The sequence below is a fragment of the Somniosus microcephalus genome, chromosome 25, assembly GCF_052327205.1.
Source record: "Somniosus microcephalus isolate GS21.2 chromosome 25, FLI_Smic_1.0, whole genome shotgun sequence".
Classification (NCBI taxonomy): domain Eukaryota; kingdom Metazoa; phylum Chordata; class Chondrichthyes; order Squaliformes; family Somniosidae; genus Somniosus; species Somniosus microcephalus.
Window position 1 is genome coordinate 45,105,035 of NC_141011.1, and position 25,238 is coordinate 45,130,272.

General features: G+C 45.8%; 1 pseudogene across 1 annotated transcript in view; it reads right to left on the minus strand.

Moving 5' to 3' along the window:
- The window catches only part of LOC147100760 (uncharacterized), a 387,502-nt pseudogene that overhangs the window by 145,737 nt on the left and 216,527 nt on the right, over positions 1–25,238 (minus strand). The gene's annotated exons all lie outside the window — the stretch shown is intronic.

The window sequence follows — 25,238 nt, forward strand, 5'->3', positions numbered from 1 at the left end:
CCTTAGACTGGAAGGAGGATAATGTAGTTCTAATCTTTAAAAAAGGAGACAAGACAGACCTGGGTAACTGTAGGCCCATTAGTTTGATGTAAATAATAGGGAAGATGTTTGAGGGAATCATTAGGGATGCAATATATGACTATTTAGACAGAGAATAACATATCAGGGACACCTAACATTGCTTCAATCTACTTAGACTTATAAAAAGCATTTGACAAGGTATTGCATAAAAGGCTTCTCTACAAGATCAAAGCAATATATTGAGCTGGATTGAGAACTGGCTAGAAGGTCGTAGGCAGTAGTTGTAGATGGATTTGCATCTGTTTGGAGACCGGTCACCAGTGGTGTCCCGCAGGGATCGCTGTTAGGAACGTTGCTCTTTACTATTTTTATTAATGATCTAGAGGTAGGTGTTGGGGGAAAAATCTGCACCTTTGCAGATGATACTTTGAGTTGTGCGCGTGTCAGAACAATGCTCGGCTGCTGCAGGTGGCTCTAGGTGTGTTGAGGGGATTATGCTCGTGACTGACAAATTATGTTTGTCGGTGTTGGACTGGGGTGGACAAATGTAGGAAGTCACACACCAGGTTATAGTCCAACAGCTTTATTTGAAATCACAAGCTTTCAGAGCGCTGCTCCTTCGTCGGGTGATAGCTTGTTTCAACTTAATAGGTTAGGGAGAACCAGGGGTCACAGTTTCAAGTCAAATAAAACCAGAATTAAGTCAGATGTCAGGAGTTGATTCTATTCCCAGACAATAGTGGAGCTCTGGAACAGGCTGCCGGCTCAAGCGGTGGACTCAGATTCACTGAATTCCTTCAAGCGAGAGCTGGATCTGTTTCTGGCTGGGGCGGAGATCACCTCGTACAAAAGGTAGGAACCGCATGACAATAATCAGGGCCAGAGTGATCCCCTGGACTAGTTCCGATTGCCTAACAGGATCGGGAGAGGAATTTCCCAGATTTTGTTTTCTCAAATTGGCCTGGGCTTTTATCTGTTTTTTCGCCTCTCCCATGAGATCACACGGCTTTCGGGTGGGGTGCGGAGTCTATGTTATTGTGATGCAAAAGACAACGCGGTTGTGTGAGGCAGGCTGAATGGACCAGAGGGTCATTCCCTGTCCATCATTGTTCATGTACTCTAACCACAGGCCTGAGTGAGAACTTTTAGATCAACACTGACTAGGAATTAATCCTAGGATCTTCATGGTCCATGAATATGCCAATTTCCATATATACCATTTACTATAAATACTCAGAAGAACATGGCCAGGCACACAGTTTAAATTTTCTATCCCTGTCCTTGGATCTATTCTATTAAATGTTTTTTTTTTATATGTTATTCTCCTCCCTTTCCCTACAATATTGCCATTGAAAACGCAAGCCAAAACCTTCTGCCAGCCCTCCACCAATCCTGTTCCATGGCCAGATGCTCTGGATTATACACGAGTCTCCCAGGGTGGATACAGGATGGACTTTCAAAAACAGGTGGGAGAATAAGGCTAGCGTTGTCTGTACTTTCATCCTCACATATCTTCAGTTTAGTTTATATTTGCTCTTAAGATGTGTATTTATACAGCGCCTTATCACATTTCTCAGAAATGTCTAAACCGCAACACATCCAATGTATTACTTTTGATGAAGTGCAGTCACAGTTGCTATGCTGCAAAATGTGGCCGACATGTTGTGCACAGCAAACCCCCACAAATAGCAATGAGATGGATGATCAGTCAAAAAGCCAGTTGTATCCCTTTCGTGTACGGGGCCTCATTTTGCAAAACCAGGAGACAATAAAACAGAAATTAGCAAGCATATTTACTTGCGGGTTAAAAAAAAACATGTAATGTTTGACATTATTCCCGAAGAAACCCAGAAGAGTTGGAAACATTTTAAATGGACTTATCCTGATGATTTCACAGTCTGGATTATAGCTGAAGGAGTTCAACAGGAGATGGAACCAATGAGCATAGAAGCTAACTCTACATAAACTACTTAAAAGGCTTGCTAATTCCAATATACCCAACCCATCCATATAGTACTTCAGAATACTTACAACAACCAAAACTAGGCAAATGTTTCAGAAAATATACTACTTGTTCTGTTCACGCAGTGTGGATACCGGTTAGACAAGTTGAGGACGGATCATTTTCTCCTCCTCTCCCTCCCTCCCTCCCACCCCCGCACCCACCCCCAAAAAAAGAACTGTAAACAACTGCCGTTACTGGGCAACAGCTGCTGGGTAGCTAAAACTAATTGTACATTCCAACTCCAGACACTGAAAGCATGCCTGAGCACAATTCTTTATGAAGATTAAATAGATCCCTAAAAGTCTGTCATTTGAACTGTAAGCGGTGATTGTGCCTCACTCAATAACTGATTTGGGATTACTTTTGATAAATAAATACTGTGTTAACTAACTTTAACTTACAGCGGTGTACAAGAAACTATGCTGGGTTTTCTGCACCATTTCTTGCTAAGTGAACAAAGTAAATTTGACACACTATTTACAAATAAGCTAAGGAAACTGGGCAGCTTTTTGGTTGAAGGTAAAAGCTTAAATCTGGTACAGAATGGTACCAGAAGGGGCCGTTGTGTCGTGGGGAATGAAGAAAGATGGACGATTCCACAGCCGACACTGTTTTTAAAGGAGCAGTGTTTCCTCAAAGCACTGGAGAGGTACCACCAACGCTACCTCCGCAAGATCCTGCAAATCCATTGGCAGGATAGGCGCACCAACGTCAGTGTTCTCACTCAGGCCAACATCCCCAGCATCGAAGCTTTGACCACGCTCGATCAGCTCCGATGGACGGCATGCCCGATGCAAGACTCCCAAAACAAGCGCTCTACTCGGAGCTCCGACACGGCAAGAGAGCCCCAGGTGGGCAGAGGAAACGCTTCAAGGACACCCTCAAAGCCTCCCTGAAAAAGTGCAACATCCCCACTGACACCTGGGAACCCCTGGCCCAAGACCGCTCAAAGTGGAGGAGAAGCATCCGGGAAGGCGCTGAACACCTCGAGTCTCTTTGCCGGGAGCAAGCGGAAGCCAAGCGCAGGCAGCGCAAGGAGCGCACGTCAACCCAAGCACCCCACCCACCCGCCCCTTCAACCACCGTCTGCCCCACCTGTGACAGAGACTGCAGGTCCCGCATTGGACTCATCAGTCACCTGAGAACTCATTTTTAATGTGGAAGCAAGTCATCCTCGGTTCCGAGGGATTGCCTAAGAAGAAGAAGAAGAAGTGCTTCCATGAAAAACGTTTGGTGAAGATTCCTTTGTTTGGGGAAAGAAGAAAACGTCCAGGAGAATGACGTGCCATTTTCATTATGATGATGTGGCTCGATTATGTGCTCAACACAGTTTACGTCATTGGATTCTATGTTTGTTTGAAAAAAAGTTTAAAGAATAGGAACCTCTCGGAGCAGAAAAGTAATTAAGCCAAACAAGCCCATCCCTTTTTCACAGATCCATCCACCTTCCCACTTTCTCACCATATCACGTAATGCTGAATTTCTCCAGAATTGCTTCTAGACACCATTCTGTTCACTTCAGTTGACTTCTTAGTAACTTAGGTGAAAAGATTCTGCCCAATCTCCTTTCCTTTTCCTTGTTATTAACTTGTATACCCTAGCCTTTGTGTTTAAGGTAACCAAAGGAGTTGAGAGGGCAGATAGAGAGAATTTATTTCCTCTGGTGGGGGGGGGGGAGTTCAGAGCAAGGGGGCATAACCTTCAAATGAGAGCTAGGTTGTTCAGGGGTGATGTCAGGATGCACATTCTTCACACAAAGGGTAGTGGAAATCTGGAACTCGCTCCCCAAAAAACTGCTAGGACGGGAGTTGAAAATTTCAAAACTGAGATTGATAGATTTTTGTTAGGCAAGGGTATTAAGGGTTCAGGAACCAAGGCAGGTAGATTGAGACAAGATACAGATCAGCTATATCTAATTAAATGGCAAACAGGCTCGAGCGGATCGCTGGTGTTGAGAATGAAAATGTCACGTTGCTGCTAATGGGAAGTTTCACACCTCAGTGTTGGGGGTACAGAGTTGCGGGAACATTATCTGCGCTGCCAGTTGATCTGGACGTGCCTGATGTGGCACGGGATGCAAAAACTGGAAAATGTCTCAGTTCCCCGTGACTAACATCTGTCATCTTGGTGAAGAGAAAACTATTTACTTAAAAAAAAAAGTGGATTAAAAATGACATCACAAAGCAACTAACCACACAAAGCAGGCTCCAACTTCCTCACAATTTGCCTTTTCATTTGAATGCTTGGCTTGCTTTACAAAATACCTCCTGGCCTAGAAAAAAAAGGTCATATCTGGGAGTTGCGTATAATACAAATTAAACTTTGCATTACAAATTTCTGTTTAAAATTGTACATGCAAATTTATTTAATGATTGCTTTAGGCAAATGACCATCTGCTGCTGCGAGAGATGGTGAGCACCTCTCAGAATTACACCAAGAGCGATCACCAGGGTATGGGATGTGTCACACCAGAGATGAGCATGAGTGGGAATATGGAAAGTTGCAGTAGATACAAACTTGCTGATGCTTCGAAGTCTGTGTACAGTCACGTGAAGCCTGTTTTTTCACAGAGTTAATTTAAAATTAACTTAACACCTGCTTACATTCTCATCCTTGTTTTCGAATCCCTCCATGGCCTCGCCCCTTCCTATCTCTGTAACCTCCTCCAGCCCTACAAGCCTTTGCGATCACTGCGCTCCTCCAATTCTGGTATCTTGTGCATCCCCAATTTTAATCGCTCCACCATTGGTGGACGTGCCTTCAGCTGCCAAGGCCCTAAGCTCTGGAATTCCCTCCCTAAACCTCTCCGCCTCTCTACCTCGCTCTCCTCCTTTAAGATGCTCCTTAAAACCTACCTCTTTGAGCAAGCTTTTGGTCATCTGTCCTGATATTTACTTCCGTGGCTCGGTGTCAAATTTTGTTTGATAATGCACCTGTGAAGCGCCTTGGGCCGTTTTACTATGTTAAAGGCGCTGTATAAATGCTAGTTGTTGCTGCTGCTGCTGTTGACCCATGAGTAAACGCAGACATCATGTGAACACGCCCCACAAGCATCGTTCCCGCTAAGCTACACGGCCGTGCAGTGGTCTGGAGTTCCCGTGCAGGCCGCTCACGGGCTTTTCAATGTAAATAACCGCGCACGCGTGAAAAATTGAATGGGCCGCGCAGCCAGTTAAAGGGCCCACGCACCAAAAAATGACAAGGAACGTTGCCCACAAACTGTCCTTAATTTGTTTTTTTGTGACTATTGTGCTCACCGGGATGAAGAGGTATTTGTGCTGGGCGATGGAAAGGTTTTTCTTTTGGACGCAACTGTTGCCAATGACGTAAAGTGGTTGCGCAAGCGCAGTCCCAGTGGTCTTTTTGTTTGTTCTCGCCGGACTGTCCACAGATTAGTGAAAGAGAAAGGTGAGGAGTGGAAATTTCAGCTATTGTGAAGTCTGTGATGCGACTTGAAGGTGATATTAGGATGTTGTCAGCTTGAGAGAGTTTTATTGTAATCTCGCGGAGCGTGTTTGAATGTCTGTTGTGGTTTGAAGCCGCGGCTGGTGAACAGAACGCAGGCGCAGGATGTGAGGATTTAATCGGCTGGGAAAAGGATCATTGAGAAAGAGAACAGAGACAGTGCGGAGAGATAGAGAGAGCAGTGTTCGACACAGAGACTGGGGAGGAAAACGAGATGGAGGGTGGAGAAGGAACGCAAGGAGAGAGGGTGGCAGCGGTGTGATTAATTCATCAGAATGAACTCCTAAAACTTCCAGTACAATTTAACGAGGCAATGTGACTCAAAGGTGATATTAGGATGTTGTCAGATTGTGAGAGTTTTATTGTACTCTTGTGGTAAGAACATAAGAAATAAGAACATAAGAATTAGGAGCAGGAGTCGGCCATACGGCCTCTCGAGCCTGCTCCACCATTCAATCAGATCATGGCTGATCATCGACCTCAACTCCACTTTCCTGCCCGATCTCCATATCCCTTGATTCCCCTAGAGTCCAAAAATCTATCATAGAAACATAGAAGATAGGAGCAGGAGTAGGCCATTCGGCCCCTCGAGCCTGCTCCGCCATTCAATGAGATCATGGCTGATCATCCAAATTCAGTACCCGGTCCCTGCTTTCTTCCCAATAGAAACATAGAAGATAGGAGCAGGAGTAGGCCATTCAATACAATCATATCGATCTCAGCCTGGAATATACTCAAAGACTCAGCATCCACAGCCCTCTGGGGCAGAGAATTCCAAAGATTCACAACCCTCTGAGTGAAGAAATTCCATTTCATCTCAGTTTTAAATGGCCGACCCCTTATCCTGAGACTATGCCCCCCAGTTCTAGACACTCCAGCCAGGGGAAACATAGTGAACGTTACATTTTCATATTTGTGACCTCCTGCTATTTATGTGCAGAATGCTTCTGCGCAGCTTCCGGCAGCAGTCACTCCGTTTTCTTTTCTGAGTACCAAATATCAGCATTAAGCACTCTTGGGTCATGTAGAATGCTGGTTAGATGCACAGTAAAGAATCCCTCTATTATTCTCCAACAATGTACCTCAGTCCCAACTTCATTAGGTCACTCACGCACCAATGTGACATTTTTACTCTCCAACACAAATCATCGTGTAGATTCTCTCAATGAAACTGCCACGTCAGGGTGGGGTTATGCTGTGGGCCAATGCCCACCAAGAACTGGTCTGAAACTGCCCAAATCAATTTCACATTGCACCTTTCTATCCGGCAGAGAGAAGAGATCTTCATAACCATTACTCTGGGAAATAAATAGAAAAGCTCATACTCTGGCAGTAAACGACTAGCCTGACACAAACAGGGGCACGAGGATGGGAAATGGAAAATAAGATCATATGGGTGCTTTTCTGGGGTTGGGGTCAATGTACATTGTTTATGTACAAAAGATTGTGGCGATGGTAAAGCCCCAGAGCTAACAGGGAGAGAACACTGGGAATCACAATCACGGCTTACGTCATGACTGCTTGGGACAAGCTCGATGGACCAGCTGGTCTTTTCCTGTCCGTCTTTTCAGACGTTCATAAAGGCAAAGTTTTGGCATGGCACACTGCAGCAAAATGTGTGGTCGCACTGCGTGCCATTACGTTGATTAAAACCTCAGTTCCTCCAACAGTATTTAGATCCCCATCTCTGTTGTATTATTATAATAAAAGTGACAAGTGAAGGTCATCCATTCCTTCATGAGGAAGGAGCAAAGGAACATTAGAGGGGGAGTCATGCTGGGGCCACCTGGCTGGTTTCACAATGGCATTGGCAGAGACTTGGGGCTGGATTTTCATTGAGGAGTCGGGTAGGAGGCGGGCTACAACTTTCGGGGTTGTAGTCCCGCCTCCATCGAGTTCTAGCCAACCCACGCGATTTTGACTTGATTGACCTTGTTGAGCCCGCCCAGCAAGCTCAGCAGGCCAATTAAAGGCCACCCGGCAACAGGTGACGTCACAGATTGATATTTCATCTGTCAAGACTTTTTGACAGATGAAATATCAGCATTTCACAGCTGTTTGAAGCTGTCAAACACTGACAATCTGTACTCCAAGTTAATTCCTTCCTCTCAGGATAATTTAGAGATCTCCCCGGAACAGAAAGCTGAATGCTGCAATTTTTGACAGCTCGCAGCCATTCTGCTTTCTGTGCCAGTGAGATGAGGGACTCCCGAGACCTGAAGGAAGGCTGTAAAGGTAAGTAAAGGTATGTAAAACTTCTTTAAACACTTTACACACACCAAACACACTTACCTTTGCACTTATGCACCCATCACTCACCTGAACACCGGACATCTCGACCCCTCCCAAGCCCTTAATCCTCTAACTTGACGTGGTTTGGAGCCGTCGGGAATCCCACACTTCAACATTAAAAATAGGGATTAGGCTAAAAACTGCCTGTTAAGTACCTGTTAACAGGCAGTTAATTGGCACTAATCCCCTTCCCGCCTCGGGGAAGCAGGTCCCAGTGTGGGGCGGGTACCCACCTCCTTTGAAACTGGCATGGAGACGGGTTGGGGGCGGGATGGGGTCGGGACCCCCGATTTCAGGATTTTAACCCCCCGCACGCCTCCAATCCCGCTTCCACGGCCCAATGAAAATCCTGTCCTTGGTGTTTGCACCACCCACCAGTATTGAGAAGTAACGTTAATACTAACACAGATTCCTGCCTGTGCTACGGCCTACATCAGGACTGTCCAAGCTTTTTGTCTTCACGGGTCTTTGGGCGAATACCATAATGCCTCATTGGCAACATATAGGCCTAGAAATTCAGTGGCCTGCGCCACCAGTTTGCGCCCAAAGAGGGCTTTTGCGCCAGTCTGCAAACTTCAGGCGAAATTCAGCAGGGCGCTAATGGCGGCGTTAGGCTGTAGCGCTGCGCCGCCACCGATGATGTCATCGGTGTGCGCAGCGCCCCGTTTCCGCGAAGAACGCCATATTAAGTCGCGCCCGCCTCTTCAGCGCCGGCCGCAAACAGCGACCGGTACACAGGGCCTACCTGTGGCGGTAGTGGCGGTAATTAAAGTGGAGGTGCGGCCGGCCGCTTTTTCGGCGGCCGCCTGCCCGCACCTCCTTCCCCGGCCTCCTCCACCCCCCCGCGGCATTGCCGGCTGGTTTCCGGGAGCCCGGCACTTCTCCGTTCTGCCGGGCTCTTTTGCCGGCACTCGCGATCGGGGCTCCGGCTGCTGCAGGCACCTCCCCCTTAAGAGAGGGAGGAAGGCCTGCAGTACCGCAGCCTGCCGCTCCGCTGCGGGTGGCGCTGCGGCCACTAGCGCGCCGATAATCAGTTTCAGCGCCCAAGCGGGGCGCCGAAACCCCTGTTTAGCGGCCGCCTTCCACTTGGTGCGCTGACACTGAATATCCCGCTTGCGCAAGTGGATCCGCGCGCAGCGGTAATTCCGGCGCCCAGGCGAGCTGGGCGCCCCATAATGAATTTCTAGGCCATAAAGTTTAATGCCATGTTCTCATTAATTTGCATATCTCTCTGGTTGCTGGTATCCACAAATCTGGTGTTCTGATGTAGGATCTATTCACTAATGAGGGAACAGCACTACTAACGTAACACCCCTTTCCAAACCTCCACAGCACAAACCAGTGACAATGAAATATGAGTGCAAATAGAATTAAAATGTCTAGGATTCCCGGGTCGAATTGTCAGTGCTCGTGAGCTGGATGTAGTCCACGGGCCATAGCCCTGCCATCTTCTGCCATCCTAAAGACAAAAATAAATTCCCGGCTCTCCTTTGCCCTTCCCCAGTACCACATAAAATAACCAATACATATATCACGCAGCTAGGGTTGCCAACACTCCAGGATAGAGGGATAGAATTGAAAAGTAGGGAAGTTATGCTAAACCTGTATCGAACCTTGGTTAGACAATGCTTGGAGCACTGCATACAGTTCTGGTCGCCATATTATAAAAAGGATATAGAGGCACTGGAGAGGGTGCAGAGAAGATTTACAAGGATGATACCAGAAATGCGAGGGTATACATATCAGGAAAGGATGAGCAGGCTGGGTTGCCTTTCTCTTGAAAAAAGATGGCTGAAGGGTGACCTAATAGAAGTCTTTAAAATTATGAAAAATTTTGATAGCGTGGATACAGAGAGAATGTTTCCACTTGTGGGGAAGAGCATAACTAGAGGCCATCAATATAAGATAGTCACCAAGAAATCTGGTGTTTGTAGGGACAGCCTGGTACGTCGGGCTTGGCGGGACCCGACGGACCCAAGGTGAGCCAATTAATGTTGAATGAAATCATGGTTTCTCTCAAAAAGAACTCAGCATGAAGCTGTCATATTCAACCTGTTTCATTATTGTTGTTCATGGTTTTCATTTGAGCACATATGGCAAAGTTTATGGAATAGCTTGTTTTACCCAGAGTCTGACTGGACTACAAGTGCAGCTGATAGGAAAAGGAGAACAAACATGATTACAGCAAAAGTTCTTACATTTTAAACCAAACAGTTCAGTATCAGTAAAAAAAAGCACTCAAGATCAGCCAAAGTTTTTGCTCTTAATGATTTATCTATAAGAATGTCAAGGCATACACATATTTGTTTTCCAGCATCATTGCTGATGCTTTTATTCGTTGTCAACAAATCAACAGAAGATAATGAAGTCTTCAAAACATGCAGGGCAGTCAGTCTGCTAATCGTAAGGAAGATAGCAGGATGTTTCATGCAGTAGTTGACTCTAATATTCGGTTGGTCCAAATGTGGCTTATTTTCCATTTTGCAATGTCTGAAGGAGATTTAACGGCCTCTTCCCCCTTGGCGTCCGTGACGCCTCCTCCTCCTCCTTCTCCTTCTCCTTCTTCCACCACGTCTTCTGCCTCTTCCATAACTTCTCCTAGATTGGCTTCTTGCCATAGTGGTACTTTGGCTTCACTCTGACTACTGCTGACACTTGAGAAATGTTGGCATTTTATATCGTGCTCGGGTTGTAATTTTCCCCATGACACCCATTGTGATGCGTACATGTGCATGACACCCATTGTGATGCGTACAAGTGCTTAACATGTTAACATATGCCCTTATATTGTGTTTCTGCCCATATTGATGTACACAGTGTGCATTTGCTTACATTGTGTGCCCTTTTATGGTATTGATGTGCATGTGTAACTTACATTTTGCTGCATTTGACCCTCATCATCCCTTATTAGGTGTTGTTGTGGACGTTAAATGTGGTTATTTAAATGTCACTAATGTGGTGGTTGTGTGCAACCGTATAAAAACAGACTCAACTGCAGACCCTGTTTCTCTTCTGTAGTATAGCATAAAGCAGGACCAAGGAGGTGGGCAGTTGAGTTTGAACAGGGAGACAGCTGAGGTGGTGCCAGGACTAAAGCATGCCTGAGAAGTGCAGCTAAGATGGGGGCCTGAAACGAAGCAAAGGGATAAAGCAGAGCCAGGGCATAAGTCAGATGAGCAGCCCTGAACTGGAGCCAAGGCACAGCCAGGTGTTGCATGCCTGAAGTGGAGCTTAGGATGAGGGCCCAGAATGGAGTGGAATAAAGCAGAACAAATGAAATGGAGTCAGAGGAGAGCAGGCCTCAATTATAGCCACACACTGGACCTAAAGTGGAGCTGAAAGAAAGCCACCAGAATAGTCCTGAATCAGAACCATGTAAAAAGAGGCAATGATAAAACTTACAAAATAATAAAAATTATTTAAATTCTATTGAGAAAATGTGTTGAGTTTCCTTTTCTACTGGGGGAACTTTCAGGCCCCCCACTGGGCATAAATGGGGTGACATACCACCACGTTCCTGCCGGCAGTGTGGCCGACTATCTCCCCCAAGAATCTACCGCTGAGCACCTCCCCTCCCGAGTTTCCGCCCAGGGGCAGCCTGAAAATATCCCCTAAAGGAGTAGATTTTAACACTTGGGTGGCCAAATGTACCAGGATCATTCACCCGCCTGTACCAGGAGCAAAAGAGGCCAGAGCCATTTCGAGACCAGGACCTCATTTATTTGGAACCGACAAGCTGTGCCCGCCCCAAATGGCTGTTCTGATGCTGCTCGCTGGATCTGGACCAGCACAATATCAATTTACAAATGGAGGGAGAGGACTTAGTAGACATCCTTCTCCCTCCATTTCTACTCCCCATTTCCTCATCTACTAAGGGCTTAGTGTCGGCTGAGACCGCAACACATTTCCTCTTCTCTTTTGCCCCTTTATATTCCCGGCTGCCTCTTCTGCCCAATTTGACGCAGGATAGCAGAGGAAAATCAGGCCCATGTAATTACAGGTTTTTAAAACCCAAGCTTCGGGTCACTTGATCATTACCTTTTTTCTCCCACTTTGGTACCTGTGTTCAAATTGAGTCCACAAAGAAAGCATTCTCTTTTAGGAAGGTATAAGTCTGGTAACCACTAACCCAATAACAGTGACTGCATAATGCCTTTTTATTAACTATTTTTTAAACCTGGCCAGCCACTTTCAATCAGATTCCTGCCCAGATATTTATCCAGGTCTCTTTTGAAGGCATTAACTGCTTTTCCTTGAGATTCTGTTCCATGTATGCAATACTCTCTGGGGAAATAAACATTACTGTATATGGAATGAAATCACTTTGGCATGCTTATGAGTTGTAAAATTCCTTTGTCCACAATTTTAATGCAATTTATTTTTGTTGGGTGCTTACCTCTATTCAAACCAAAGGATTCTATTGAAATGCATTAAGCATTCCTATGGTAATACTGCACCTCACGGATACCTCTGATGTGAATTTGCGTGGGAGTTCTCTCGCTGGCCCGCCGTAAATTAGACAGAAGAGCTGCTGAATCCCCAGGTGTAAATGGTGTTCATGCCTCTTTGCTGGTGTTTCTGCAACTCTTCCGCCAAAGTTACGGTGGAATTTCACCCCTCTAGTGTCACTTGAGGCCTGTTATTTCTGAACCGGTGTCCTCTAGTTCTGTTAAATGGCCCGTTAGCACATACACTACATTGTTTTTGTCTCTGGTCTCTGGAGATAGGCTGCCTTTATTGCCCATCCTAGTTGTCCTGCGAAGGTGGTTGTGGGCTGCTTTCTTCAGCAGTTATTTTTACAATTAGTTAAGTGATTTAAGTGAGTTGGGCTTTCCAAATTTTTGAAGAGGACATCACCAATGACCTATACAATGTTAGGATAATTTCCTCTGACTTATAATGAAATGTTGAGTTGAATCCCAGTTCTTGACTAGCTTCACTGATGAGTTTCATATTGAAAAGTTTTTTTGAATTGTCAAAACCTTTTCCACTTTTGCTCATGGATGTCTCATGTTTCCTTTTCAAATGTGCAGCACCAATTTATTGCCAACCCTCAACACATTTGTTACTTGATCCATGACCCTTTGAACACTTCTCCCTTACACTTGTCACCTGGCCAAACCGTAGTGTCATCAACAAATGTTGTGGTTTATATAACTGCTGGATGTCATGAACATCAGGGGAATTTGTCATTCTCCTGAATCCAGAGCTTTCATTGTAGGTTGAAGAGAAGATTGGTCAGTGCTGAATAAGCTCACATTAGACTGTGTACTCAGTGTAGAATTAAATTACATCGAATTTCCAGCACAGAAACAGGCCATTTGGCTCAACTGGTCCATGCTGGTGTTTGTGCGCCACACAAGCCTCCTCCCACCCTTCTTCACCGAACCCAATCTGCATCTCTTTCTATTCCTTTCTCCCTCATGTACTTATCTAGCTTCGGCTTAAATGCATCTTTGCTATTCATCTCTCAACTACTCTATGTGATAGCAACTTCCACATTCTAACTACTCTCTGGGTAAAGAAGTTTCTCCTGAATCGTTATTGGATTTATTTATGACTATTTATATTTATGGCCCCTAGTTTTGGACTCCTCACAATGGAAACATCAAGTAGAAAGAGGAGGAGGTGAAATCATCCAGAGTTCCCAATGCTGATAAGTAGCCAGTAAATTCTACTGGAAAAGCTGGTTTATAGACATGCATTGAGGACAGGATTAGATTCATTTTGGGATGAGAGGGTTGTCCTATGAGGAGAGATTGAGTAGATTGGGCCGATACTCTCTGGAGTTTAGAAGAATGAGAGGTGATCTCATTGAAACATATAAGATTCTGAGGAGGATTGACAGAGTAGATGCTGAGAGGTTGTTTCCCCCTGGCTGGAGTGTCTAGAACTAGGGGGCATAGTCTCAGGATAAGGGGTCGGCCATTTAAGACTGAGATGAGGAGGAATTTCTTCATCAGGAGGGTTGTGAATCTTTGGAATTCTCTACCCCAAAAGGCTGTGGATGCTGAGTCGTTGAGTATATTCAAGGCTGAGATAGATTTTTGGACTCTAGGGGAATCAAGGGATAGGGAGATCGGGTGGGAAAGTGGAGTTGAGGTCGAAGATCAGCCATGATCTTATTGAATGGCGGAGCAGGCTCGAAGGGCCATATGGCCTACTCCTGCTCCTAATTCTTATATTCTTATGTTCTTATTTGTGATATCTCTCAGGATCAATTATCCCATCAAACTTATAGTCTAGGCTCACATATGAAGAATGATCATTGGGGTGAGGTGCCAGCACCTGTGGAGAGAAGAAATGAGAACACTGGAATGTAAAAATACATATTGTGTAAAAATAAAAAGCAACAGAGCAGTAAAATCTCTCTAATGCTTTAATATGAACTGTGTATTCTTAGACCAACATTTTATTTTTTCTTGCAGGGTGATCCAGGGGATCCTGGTCTACCAGGGTTACCACCTGAAAACAGGGTTGGGTCAAATGTTAAGTCACATTGACCCCTGAATTTGTACGGTAATAGAAGCTTCATTCTTATGAGCTGTTAATAGCTATTCTGCATGTCTTTGTTTCTCTAATCTACAAATACATCTGATAAAAGAAAGTAGATGTTGGTTTGATCTGTCTCAGCCCCATTCCTGGTGAGTGCAGGGCCACAGCACAAAATTGCCCTAAATTTGACTCTATGTTGGCAATTTCACTCAATAGTTGCTGAGTGAAATTGGCAATATATAGCCAAAGGATTGATGGCATGATGCAGCCAACAGGAGCAATTCACCCAAAGTGCACTGCACATGTCTAGGCTGACGTGTAGCCGATTTTGGTTCCCTGGGTCATTGACAGGCTTTGCAGACATTGCAGGCGCAAGCCTGCTTTCTGGCAGAGCCTGAGGCCTACGACTGCGGGTTTGGCCACTGGCCTCAGGAAGGCATTAACCAGAAGGCCCCAAGACCCAAGCTAAGCAGTTAGTTACTTACCTTTGGGATCCTCTTCGACTTGCTGCCGATTTGCAATTTATGATGTCACTGCCGTAGCAACCATTGTTGGTTGAAAGCATTACTCTACAGCTGGTTGTGCTACCTGAGGTCACACTGTAGTTTCTGAGGGCAGTATTAACTTCTTAGGGCACATCTATATCTGGGCACCTCATGACAGTTACAACAGAATGTGGAGCGGGAGGCTGGGAAAACCTCCTCTCGCCTCATTTACCCATTTTACTGGGTTTACGTCCTTTTTCATCCCTGAATTTTAGGGCTAGGCAATAGGCTTTACCCAGGGACATCAGAACATAGGAATTGTTAGACGAGAAAAGGCCACGGTCTTCTACCATCCTGGTAGTCATGATACAATGATAATGGAGTTGTTGACTAATCATAGCAATCAGTCTCTATCAATTAGTGTACAACAGACCCAGAACAAATGTCAGGATAATAGTACTGCATATATCTTCTATATGGCTGTGTGGCCATAAAATATGAATTATTTGCCTTTTTAGCGAATTCACATTAGAAACCAAAACCCGTACAAGATTCAAATGTTAAGGAGAAAGTTGTACTTTTTGAAGTCTAGTTTGGAATAATTCCCTGACAATAAGGTCCCAACACTGCACAATTTATAGATTACAATGTAATTTGATAAGTGACATATTTAATGTCTTGCAAGAATACACAACAAAAGTACATAATATTGGAAATATGCAACATAACCTTCTAACTCAGACCTGGCCACATGGTGGGAAAGTGATGGATGTCCTCTGATTTTTTTCCCTAAGTCAAGCCCTTTTTCCCCATACTACACTTACTTAAAGGCACAGGCCAGGGATAACGATGAAAATCATCTAATTTGAGGTTTAAATCGAAATTGCTTGAACTGGATGTTTTTCAGTTCATGACCACATCTGAACCTTCTAACCATCATTCCCTAAAGAAAGGATTTGCATTTATATAGTCGGTTTCACAACCAAAGCACTTTACTGGCAATGAAGTACTTTAAAATGTAGTCACTGTTGTAATGTAGGAAAATATACCTTCTTGTAGATCATTACAAATTATTAATCTTTCATGTTAATCTGTCCTGATGATGTCACAATCACCTATTATATAACTCCGTTATTTCAACTCTAATTGTTAATAGCGTTTTCTTAAGACTGTAGAGTGGATAAAACGCTGTAACTTTTGGGATTTTTACCCTACAAAATTAGTGTTGGTGCAAAGCATTTTCCAACTCACATCAATGCTTAAACCTGTATAGTGTAAGTCTGGAGAAAGAGCCTGACCATTCTCTGGAGTGCAGCAGAGTGAGTGTGCCTCCTCCAGGGAAGCTCACTTCACTCTGGAGTCACCTTGGGTCTTCACTCTGGATTTAGGCTACATTTACACTATAGGGAGTTGTCTGACTTCCCAACAGAGAGCCTCACATACTAAAAGTATGTATTGGAAATTCATAAGAACAAAAGAGCTAAGAATTCATAGCAGGAGTAGGCCATACTGCCCTTCGAGCCTGCTCCGCCATTCGATAAGATCATGGCTGACCTTCAATCTCAACTCCACTTTTCCGTCCGATCCCTTGATTCCCCATGAGTCCAAAAATCTATCTATCTCAGCCTTGAACTTACTCAACGACTCAGCGTCCACAGCCTTTTGGGTAGGGAATTCCAAAGATTCACAACCCTCTGAGTGAAGAAATTCCTCCTCATCTCAGTCTTAAATGGCCAACCACTTATCCTGAGACTATGCCCCCTAGTTCTAGACTCTCCAGCCAGGGAAACAACCTCTCAGCATCTACCCTGTCAATCCCCCTCAGAATCTTGTATGTTTCAATGAGGTCATCTCTCATTCTTCTAAACTCCAGAGATTATAGGCCCAATCTATTCAATTCAAGCATGTCTTGGGAAGTTAGTCCTTATAACTATGACGCCAGTGCAAAGCCAAATGTCTACAGTAGTAGTGTAAATACACCCTTAATCCAACATTGATCAGCCACTCCACTCAAACTTTGGTTTTTGAGATGCCATCTGACCCCTAAAATCCCATCCCTAAAGGCTCCAGAGACCAGGTAAGGTGTTCCAATCTCCAATCTCGGAACTCAGTGCTTGGAGTCGGGAGTGGAGGGACCAGTGAGCCGAGGCCCAGGTGAGTATAAAACCTCACTTTCGCGGGCTTTCTTACAGTGTGACGTCACCAGAAAGCAGGTAAGTGATTGGGTGGCAAGAATTTCTCTCTTTTTAAAATTAAACTCCATGGTTTATAGCTTGTTTGTAAACCAGAGCCCTTAAATATATCATTTAGCTGCAAGGTAGCTTCAATTCTGCGCTTTATATTTTCTAGGGTCTCTCTGGTGTAGCGGGGACTTCTGCCATACAAGCGCCCTAGAGTATATCTTTAATTGGTGGTATTGAATTAATTTAAATTAATTAAAGGGTAAGTCATGTCAGGATAGCCCAGCCCCGTGTTATGCTCCACCTGCGCTATGTGGGAATTCAGGGACGCTGCCGGTGTCCCTGACGACCATGTGTGCCGAAAATGTATCCAGCTGCAGCTACTAGCAGACCGCATTGAGGCGCTGGAGCTGCAGATGGATGAGTTTTGGAGCATTCGCGATGCTGAGAAGGTCGTGGATAGCACGTTTAGTGAGTTGGTCACACCGTAGGTAAGGGCTGCACAGGCAGAAGGGAAATGGGTGACCATCAGGTGGAGCAGTAGAAGCAGGCAGGTAGTGCAGGGGACCCCTGTGGCCATCCCCCTCTCAAACAGGTATACCGATTTGGATACTGTTGAGGGGGATGACTTACCAGGGGAAGGCAGCAGCAGCCAACTTCCTGGCACCAGGGGTGCTTCTGCTGCTCAGAAAGGGAGGAAAAAGAGTGGGAGAGCAATAGTGGTAGGGGATTCTATCATAAGGGGAACAGATAGGCATTTCTGTGGCTGTAGACGTGACTCCAGGATGGTTTGTTGCCTCCCTGGTGCCAGGGTCAAGGATGTCACTGAACGGCTGCAGGGCATTCTGAAGGGGGAGGGTGAACAGTCAGAGATCGTGGTTCACATTGGGACCAACGACATGGGTAGGAAGAGGGATGAGGTCCTGCAGCAAGAATTTAGGGAGCCAGGTAGCAGATTAAAGAGCAGGAACTCAAAGGTTGTAATCTCTGGATTACTCCTGGTGCCACATGCTAGTGAGTATAGGAATAGGAGGATAGAGCAGATGAATGTGTGGCTAAAGAGTTGGTGCAGGAGGGAGGGCTTTAGTTTCCTGGATCACTGGGTCTGCTTCTGGGGAAGGTGGGACTTGTACAAGTCGGACGGGTTGCACCTGAACCAGAACGGGACAAATATCCTTGCGGGGAGGTTTGCTAGCACTGTTGGGGGGGGGGGGGGTTTAAACTAACTTGGCAGGGGGATGGGATACAGAGTGGAGCTATAATAGGGGGTGATGTACAGCCAAATATAGAGGAAAAAACAAGTCGGCTTGGAAGGCAGAGCAAATATGTAACAGCATAAGGGAGTAGGGCAAGGCTGGATGGCATTTATTTTAATGCAAGGAGTCTTGCAAATAAGGTGGATGAACTGAAGGTGTTGATGAACACATGGGAGTATGATATTGTTGCTATCACGGAGACATGGTTGAGGGAGGGGCAAGACTGGCAACTCAATATTCCGGGGTATAGAATCTTCAGGCAAGACAGGGGGGGGTAAAAGAGGAGGGGGTGTTGCAACATTAATTAAGGAGTCAATTACTGCTGTAAGGAGGGATGATATATTAACAGGTTCCTTGAATGAGGCCATATGGGTAGAACTTAAAAACAAAAAGGGGGCAAGCACTTTGCTGGGAGTGTACTATAGGCCCCCAAACAGTCAGGGGGAGATAGAGGAACAGATATGTAGGCAAATCTCAGAGAAATGTGAAAATAATAGGGTAATAATAGTGTGGGATTTCAACTTCCCCAATATTAACTGGGATAGTCAGAGTGTGAAAGGCTTAGAGGGTGCAGAATTCTTCAAGTGCATCCAGCAGAGCTTTTTGAGCCAGCATGTAGAAAGTCCTAGAAGAGAGGGGGCGGTACTGGACCTAATTCTAGGGAATGTGGCCGGGCAAGTGGTAGAAGTGTTAGTAGGTGAGCACTTTGGTGACAGTGACCATAATTCGGTGAGATTTAAGGTAGTCATGGAAAAGGACAGAGATGGACCGGAAATAAAGGTTCTAAATTGGGGGAAGGCCGATTTTAATATGATAAGGCAGGATCTGGCCAAAGTGGACTGGGATCAGCTACTTGTAGGAAAATCCACATCGGAGCAATGGGAGTCTTTCAGAAAGGAAATTGAGAGAGTACAATGGCAACATGTTCCCGTAAAGGTCAAGGGTGGGACCAACAAGTCCAGGGAACCTTGGATGTCAAGGGACATACAAGAATGGATTAGGAAAAAAAGGAGGGCTTTTGGCAGATACAAAGGACTAAAGACAGAGGAAGCCCTAGAAGAGTATAAAAAGTGCAGGAGGATACTTAAAAAAGAAATTAGGAGAGCGAGGAGGGGCCATGAAATAACACTGGCGAGCAAAATAAAGGAAAATCCTAAGGTGTTTTATAAGTATATTAAGGGCAAGAGGATAACTAGGGAAAGAGTAGGGCCCATTAGGGACCAAAGTGGCAATCTGTGTGTGGAGCCAGAAGATGTAGGTGGGGTTTTAAATGAATTTTTTGCATCTGTGTTCACTATGGAGAAGGACGATGTAGACATAGAAATCGGGCAGGGGGACTGTGATATACTTGAACATATTAGCATCGAGAGGGAGGAGGTACTGGTGGTTTTAGCAGGCTTAAAAGTGGATAAATCCCCAAGCCCGGACGAGATGTATCCCAGGCTGCTGTGTGAGGCAAAGGAGGAGATTGCAGGGGTTCTGACACAAATTTTCAGAACCTCTCTGGCCACAGGGGATGTGCCAGAGGACTGGGGAACAGCTAACGTAGTACCATTATTCAAGAAGGGTAGTAGGGATAAACCAGGGAATTACAGGCCAGTGAGCCTAACATCAGTGGTAGGGAAATTATTGGAAAAAATTCTGAGGGACAGAATTAGTCTCCACTTGGAGAGGCAAGGATTAATCAGGGATAGTCAGCATGGCTTTGTCAAGGGAAGATCATGTCTGACTAATTTGATTGAATTTTTCGAGGGGGTGACTAGGTGTGTGGATGAGGGTAGTGCAGTGGATGTGGTATACATGGATTTCAGTAAGGCTTTCGATAAAGTCCCACATAAGAGACTGGTCAAGAAGGTAAGAGCCCATGGGATCCAGGGTGCCTTGGCACATTGGATCCAAAACTGGCTTAGTGGCAGAAGGCAGAGGGCGATGGTCGAAGGTTGTTTTTGTGACTGGAGTACCGCAGGGATCGGTGCTGGGTCCCTTGCTGTTTGTGGTCTACATGAATGATTTGGATGTGAATGTAAAAGTTATGATCAGTAAGTTCGCAGATGACACGAAAATTGGTGGGGTGGTAAATAGCGAGGAGGGTAGCTTCAGTCTGCAGGACGATATAGGTGGGTTTGTCAGATGGGCGGAACAGTGGCAAATGGAATTTAACCCTGAAAAGTGTGAGGTGATGCATTTTGGAGGGACTAACAAGGCAAGGGAATACACAATGAATGGTAAGACCCTAGGAAAGACAGAGGAACAGAGGGACCTTGGTGTGCATGTCCATAGATCCCTGAAGGCAGCAGAACAGGTGGATAAGGTGGTTAAAAAGGCATATGGGATACTTGCCTTCATTAGCCGAGGCATAGAATATAAGAGCAGGGAGGTTATGATGGAGCTGTACAAAACGCTGGTTAGGCCACAGCTGGAATACTGTGTGCAGTTCTGGTCGCCACACTATAGGAAGGATGTGATTGCATTGGAGAGGGTGCAGAGGAGATTCACCAGGATGTTACCTGGGCTGGAGCGCTTCAGCTATGAAGAAAGACTGGACAGGCTGGGGTTGTTTTCCTTGGAGCAGAGAAGGCTGAGGGGGGACCTGATTGAGGTGTACAAAATTATGAGGGGCATAGATAGGGTAGATAGAAAGGAACTTTTTCCCTTCGTAGAGGGGTCAATAACAAGGGGGCATAGATTCAAGGTAAGGGGCAGGAGGTTTAGAGGGGATTTGAGGAAGAACTTTTTCACCCAGAGGGTGGTTGGAATCTGGAACTCACTGCCTGAAAGGGTGGTAGAGGCAGGAACCTCACAACATTCAAGAAGCATTTGGATGAGCACTTGAAATGCCATAGCATACAAGGCTACGGACCAAATGCTGGAAAATGGGATTAGATTAGACAGGGCCTGATGGCCGGCGCGGACGCGATGGGCCGAAGGGCCTCTTTCTGTGCTGTATGACTCTATGACTCTAAATCCAATAGGGAATTCAGAAGAAACTTCTTTACCCAGAGAGTGGTGAGAATGTGGAACTCACTACCACAAGGAGTGGTTGAGGCGAATAGTATAGATGCATTTAAGGGGAGGCTAGACAAGCATATGAGGGAGAAGGGAATAGAGGGTTCTGCTGATAGGGTTAGATGAGGAAAGACCGGGAAGAGGCTCGAGTGGAGTATAAACGCCAGCATGGACTGGTTGGGCTGAATGGCCTGTTTCTGTGCCGTATATCCGGTGTAATCCTAGGATTGCCCTGGAGTCTCCAGGAATTGAAGATTAATCTCCAGGACACTGCTGCGAGCAAAAGCCCGAGAGAAAAATCATAAGGAGCATTAAAAAAATTGTACGTTTTTTTCCTTCTCTTTGAGCACTTTCATTTATTAGTTATAAAAATACTGGAGATGGGTAAAAAGACTGTTTGACTGGGCGGGGTGGTTGGAGGTAGGAGGTCATGTGATGAAACCTCCAGGAATGTGTCCAATCAGAGTTGGTGACCCGACTCTCCGTATCGAGCACACACGGCTCTGCTTCTGGGCAAAAGAATCCCAATTGAAGCCATACATTATTTAAAAGCACTCGAACACTGTTATATGTTAAAATAGTTGATGGGAACAGGGACAAGATTGTGTTAATTATACTTCAGACAGGTCTATGTGACAACCTGGACCCAGCAAAGTGTTACTCCATTTACAAATTCTACCTTCTGAAATTGAGAATTCAGTGTTTTCACCAGGTGTAAGCAGCATCTCATTTTATCAACTTTTCATAATATTCTTTTCTTCTGAATGAACCTAAATGTGAGTGCACGCATTAAGTGCCACTTGCTGTAATACAGAAACTGGTCATGGTGCTGCAAGGTTCAGGTTGATCACTTACTGGCAATGTCCAATGTTAATCTTCTTCTCATTCATTTAAATCTCATGGGGGAAAAATTCAGTATCGCCCCGTTTGGGGCGTGATTATCGGCCGTGTGCAAAGTTTAGCACCTGGTGCTAATTATCGCCTCCAGCTGCAAACTTGGCTTTTATCGCCCCTGGAGTTGATTGGAGCGCTAAATCAGGTGCTACACACCTCACTTAAGGCGCTAACGCCAAGGAGCGAGGTGCTACCTCAGAGCGCTGGCGAAGCTCATGTGATGTCAGTCAGCAATGGAACACAGACACAATGGCGCCAGCCAGTTCTTAAAGGGGAGGGTTAATCTTGCTCTCCATCCACATCCTGCTCATTGCAGCCTTGAATCTCGGCCTGGAGAGACCTGTACATCAAATCTGCTGGAAAGAACAATGGAGAGGCCCAGGGAAAGAGCTCAGAGTGCAGCCCCCACAGTCTCTTCTAAATCGATACAAGGAAAGGCAAATCAAAATGAACCTGCAAAGTGCTGCTCAGTACCCAAAACTCCTTCACACAGCGTTGAATCTCTCCAGAAGTCTCTCTCACTCTCAGAATGCGTGGTGCAAAAATGTCACCAACAAAAAAAGGCAGGAAGCGGTCGCCTTTAAATAGCGCTCCCCCAGTCCCTTCCTGACTGCAAAATGCTCCCCTCAAACTGTCATTGCTAGCGGCAGGCGGTAAATCAGGGGGCGCCACTCAATATCCGGTCCAGGGCGCTACCGGGGCGTTGTACACTCGACTGACGTCACGATCTGCTGGCGCAGGAGATCATGGCGGTAGTGTTTAGCGCCGCCGCAAAATGTCTAGTTAATTCCATGAGCGGCGCAAACATCACCGCGCACGGCCGCTAGTTGCTTTGCACCCCATTAGTGCCCTCTTAAGGCGCTAACGGGAGGTGCAAACCAATTGAATTTTTCCCATGTCTTTGCGTAAACTAAATTGCTAATTTTACAAATGATTTCACTAAGACTGCAATATCAGAAAGTCTCCACTGTGCTCGTGTATTTACTCTACAAACATCGAATCAAGAGCTACCTTTCACCAACATTATACCCCATATACTTTGCACATAATGTCAGCTGTAGCTCAGTGTGGTAGCACCCTCGCCTCTGAGTCAGAAGGTTGTGGGTTCAAGTCCCACTCCAGAGACTTGAGCACAAAAATCTAGGCTGACACTGCAGTGCTGAGGGAGTGCTGCACTGTCGGAGGTGCCGTCTTTCAGATGGAACATTAAATTGAGGCCCTGTCTGCCCTCTCAGGTGGACGTAAAAAATCCCATGGCACTATTTCGAAGAAGAGTAGGGGATTTATCCCTGGTCAATATTTATCCCTCAATTAACAAAAACAGATTATCTGGTCATTATCACATTGCTGTTTGTGGGAGCTTGCTGTGTACAAATTGGCTGCCGTGTTTCCCACATGACAACAGTGACTACACTCCAAAAGTACTTCATTGGCTGTAAAGTGCTTTGAGACGTCCGGTGGTCATAAAAGGCGCTATAGAAAAGCAAGTTTTTCTTTCTTTTAATAACAACTCTGCCATCCCAAAGCACAACAAAAAACTGAAGCAATGTTAATGTTGTTGGGGGGTGGTGGAATCAACAACAGAAATGATGTTCACACCGTCACTGGCAGCGTTCCCTTTAAGTGTAGCGTAAACACCGACTATCTGAGGGGTTGACGGTCATGATTTTTGACCATGCGGGTTGGACGGAGATGTGCTTACACCCATCCTCACACAAAAGGCAGTGGAAATCCGGAACTCTCTCCCCATAAAAGCTGTTGAGGCCAGGTCAATTGAAAATGTCAAAACAGAGATTGAAAGATTTTTTGTTAGGTAAGGGTTACGGAATCAAGGCAGGTAGATGGAGAAGATACAGATCAGTCAGATCATTGAATGGCGGAACAGGCTCGAGGGGCTGAATGGCCTTCTCCTATTCCCACGTTCCATCGCTACAGGCTAGCCTACTGGCCTTTAATACACATCCCAGCCATGGGGAAAGGTAGCGTTCCCGATTAAAAGTTGGCAACAGCGTGCATGCAGAATATAAATCAGGCTGTACCTATAGCACTGGGAGATGCAAAATATCTGCCTTTCTGAAACAATTCTACAGTATAAATGCACTGTTGGACATCACCACAGTCAGAATCACAACAAACTGCCCAGCTCTTTCATCCTGTCTCACTCCCCTCAACCAAGTGTATATGTGTGAACGAGAGACTGAAACAGCAACTGTATCCTCCTGTCAAACTGAGGAGAGTCTGGCAAGTTGTTTGATTCTTTGGTTGTACAGGTAGACTATCCTTTATCCGAACTTCCGAAAACCGAAAACCTCTAAAAACCAAAAGTTTTTTCATTCAGCGTAAGTCGTGCGTACGACATGACCAGAGTGGCGCACAAATTACGTTGAGCAGGGCAGAGGGTCACAGAGTTCCCTCCTGGGTAGGAGATTGCAGGCCGAGCCGGGCAGTGTGAAGGAGGTACCGGGAGAGTGAACCCAACAATACAGCGGCCCGTCCGATAGCTGCAGCGGCCCGTCTGATATTCTTTTCTCCCCCCGACCCGACCCGAACCGAACCGCGGCCCGTCCGATATTCTTTTCTCCCCCCCCCCACCACCCGACCCGACCCCCGACCTGTCCGATATTCTTTTCTCCCCCCCCCCCGACCAGAACCGCGGCCCGTCCAATATTCTTTTCTCCCCCCCCCCCGACCCACCCCCACCCACCCGACCCGACCCGAACCGCGGCCCGTCCGATATTCTTTTCTCCCCCCCGACCTGAACCGCGGCCCGTCCGATATTCTTTTCTCCCCCCCCGACCCCCGACCTGATTTGTGGGCCAGCTTAGTAGGAGTCAGCCGATATCCGGCTTTCCAGAGAAGCAGGAAGGGGAATGAGACACGGAACAGTCGCAAGAGGTAGCCTGAACTTTTAAAATTTATATTAAATACAAATTTCCCAGTCTTGTAATAATACCTTCTGAAATCCGAAAAATTCCAAAACCGAAACTCAGCTGGTCCCAAGGCTTTCGGATAAGGGATAGTGTATCTGTACTCTATCATCTATTTATGGGGGACGGTAGCATAGTGGTTATGGACAGAGGCCTGGAAAAAATGATCCAGAGTCGTGAGTTCCAATCCCACCACGGCAGCTGGGGAATTT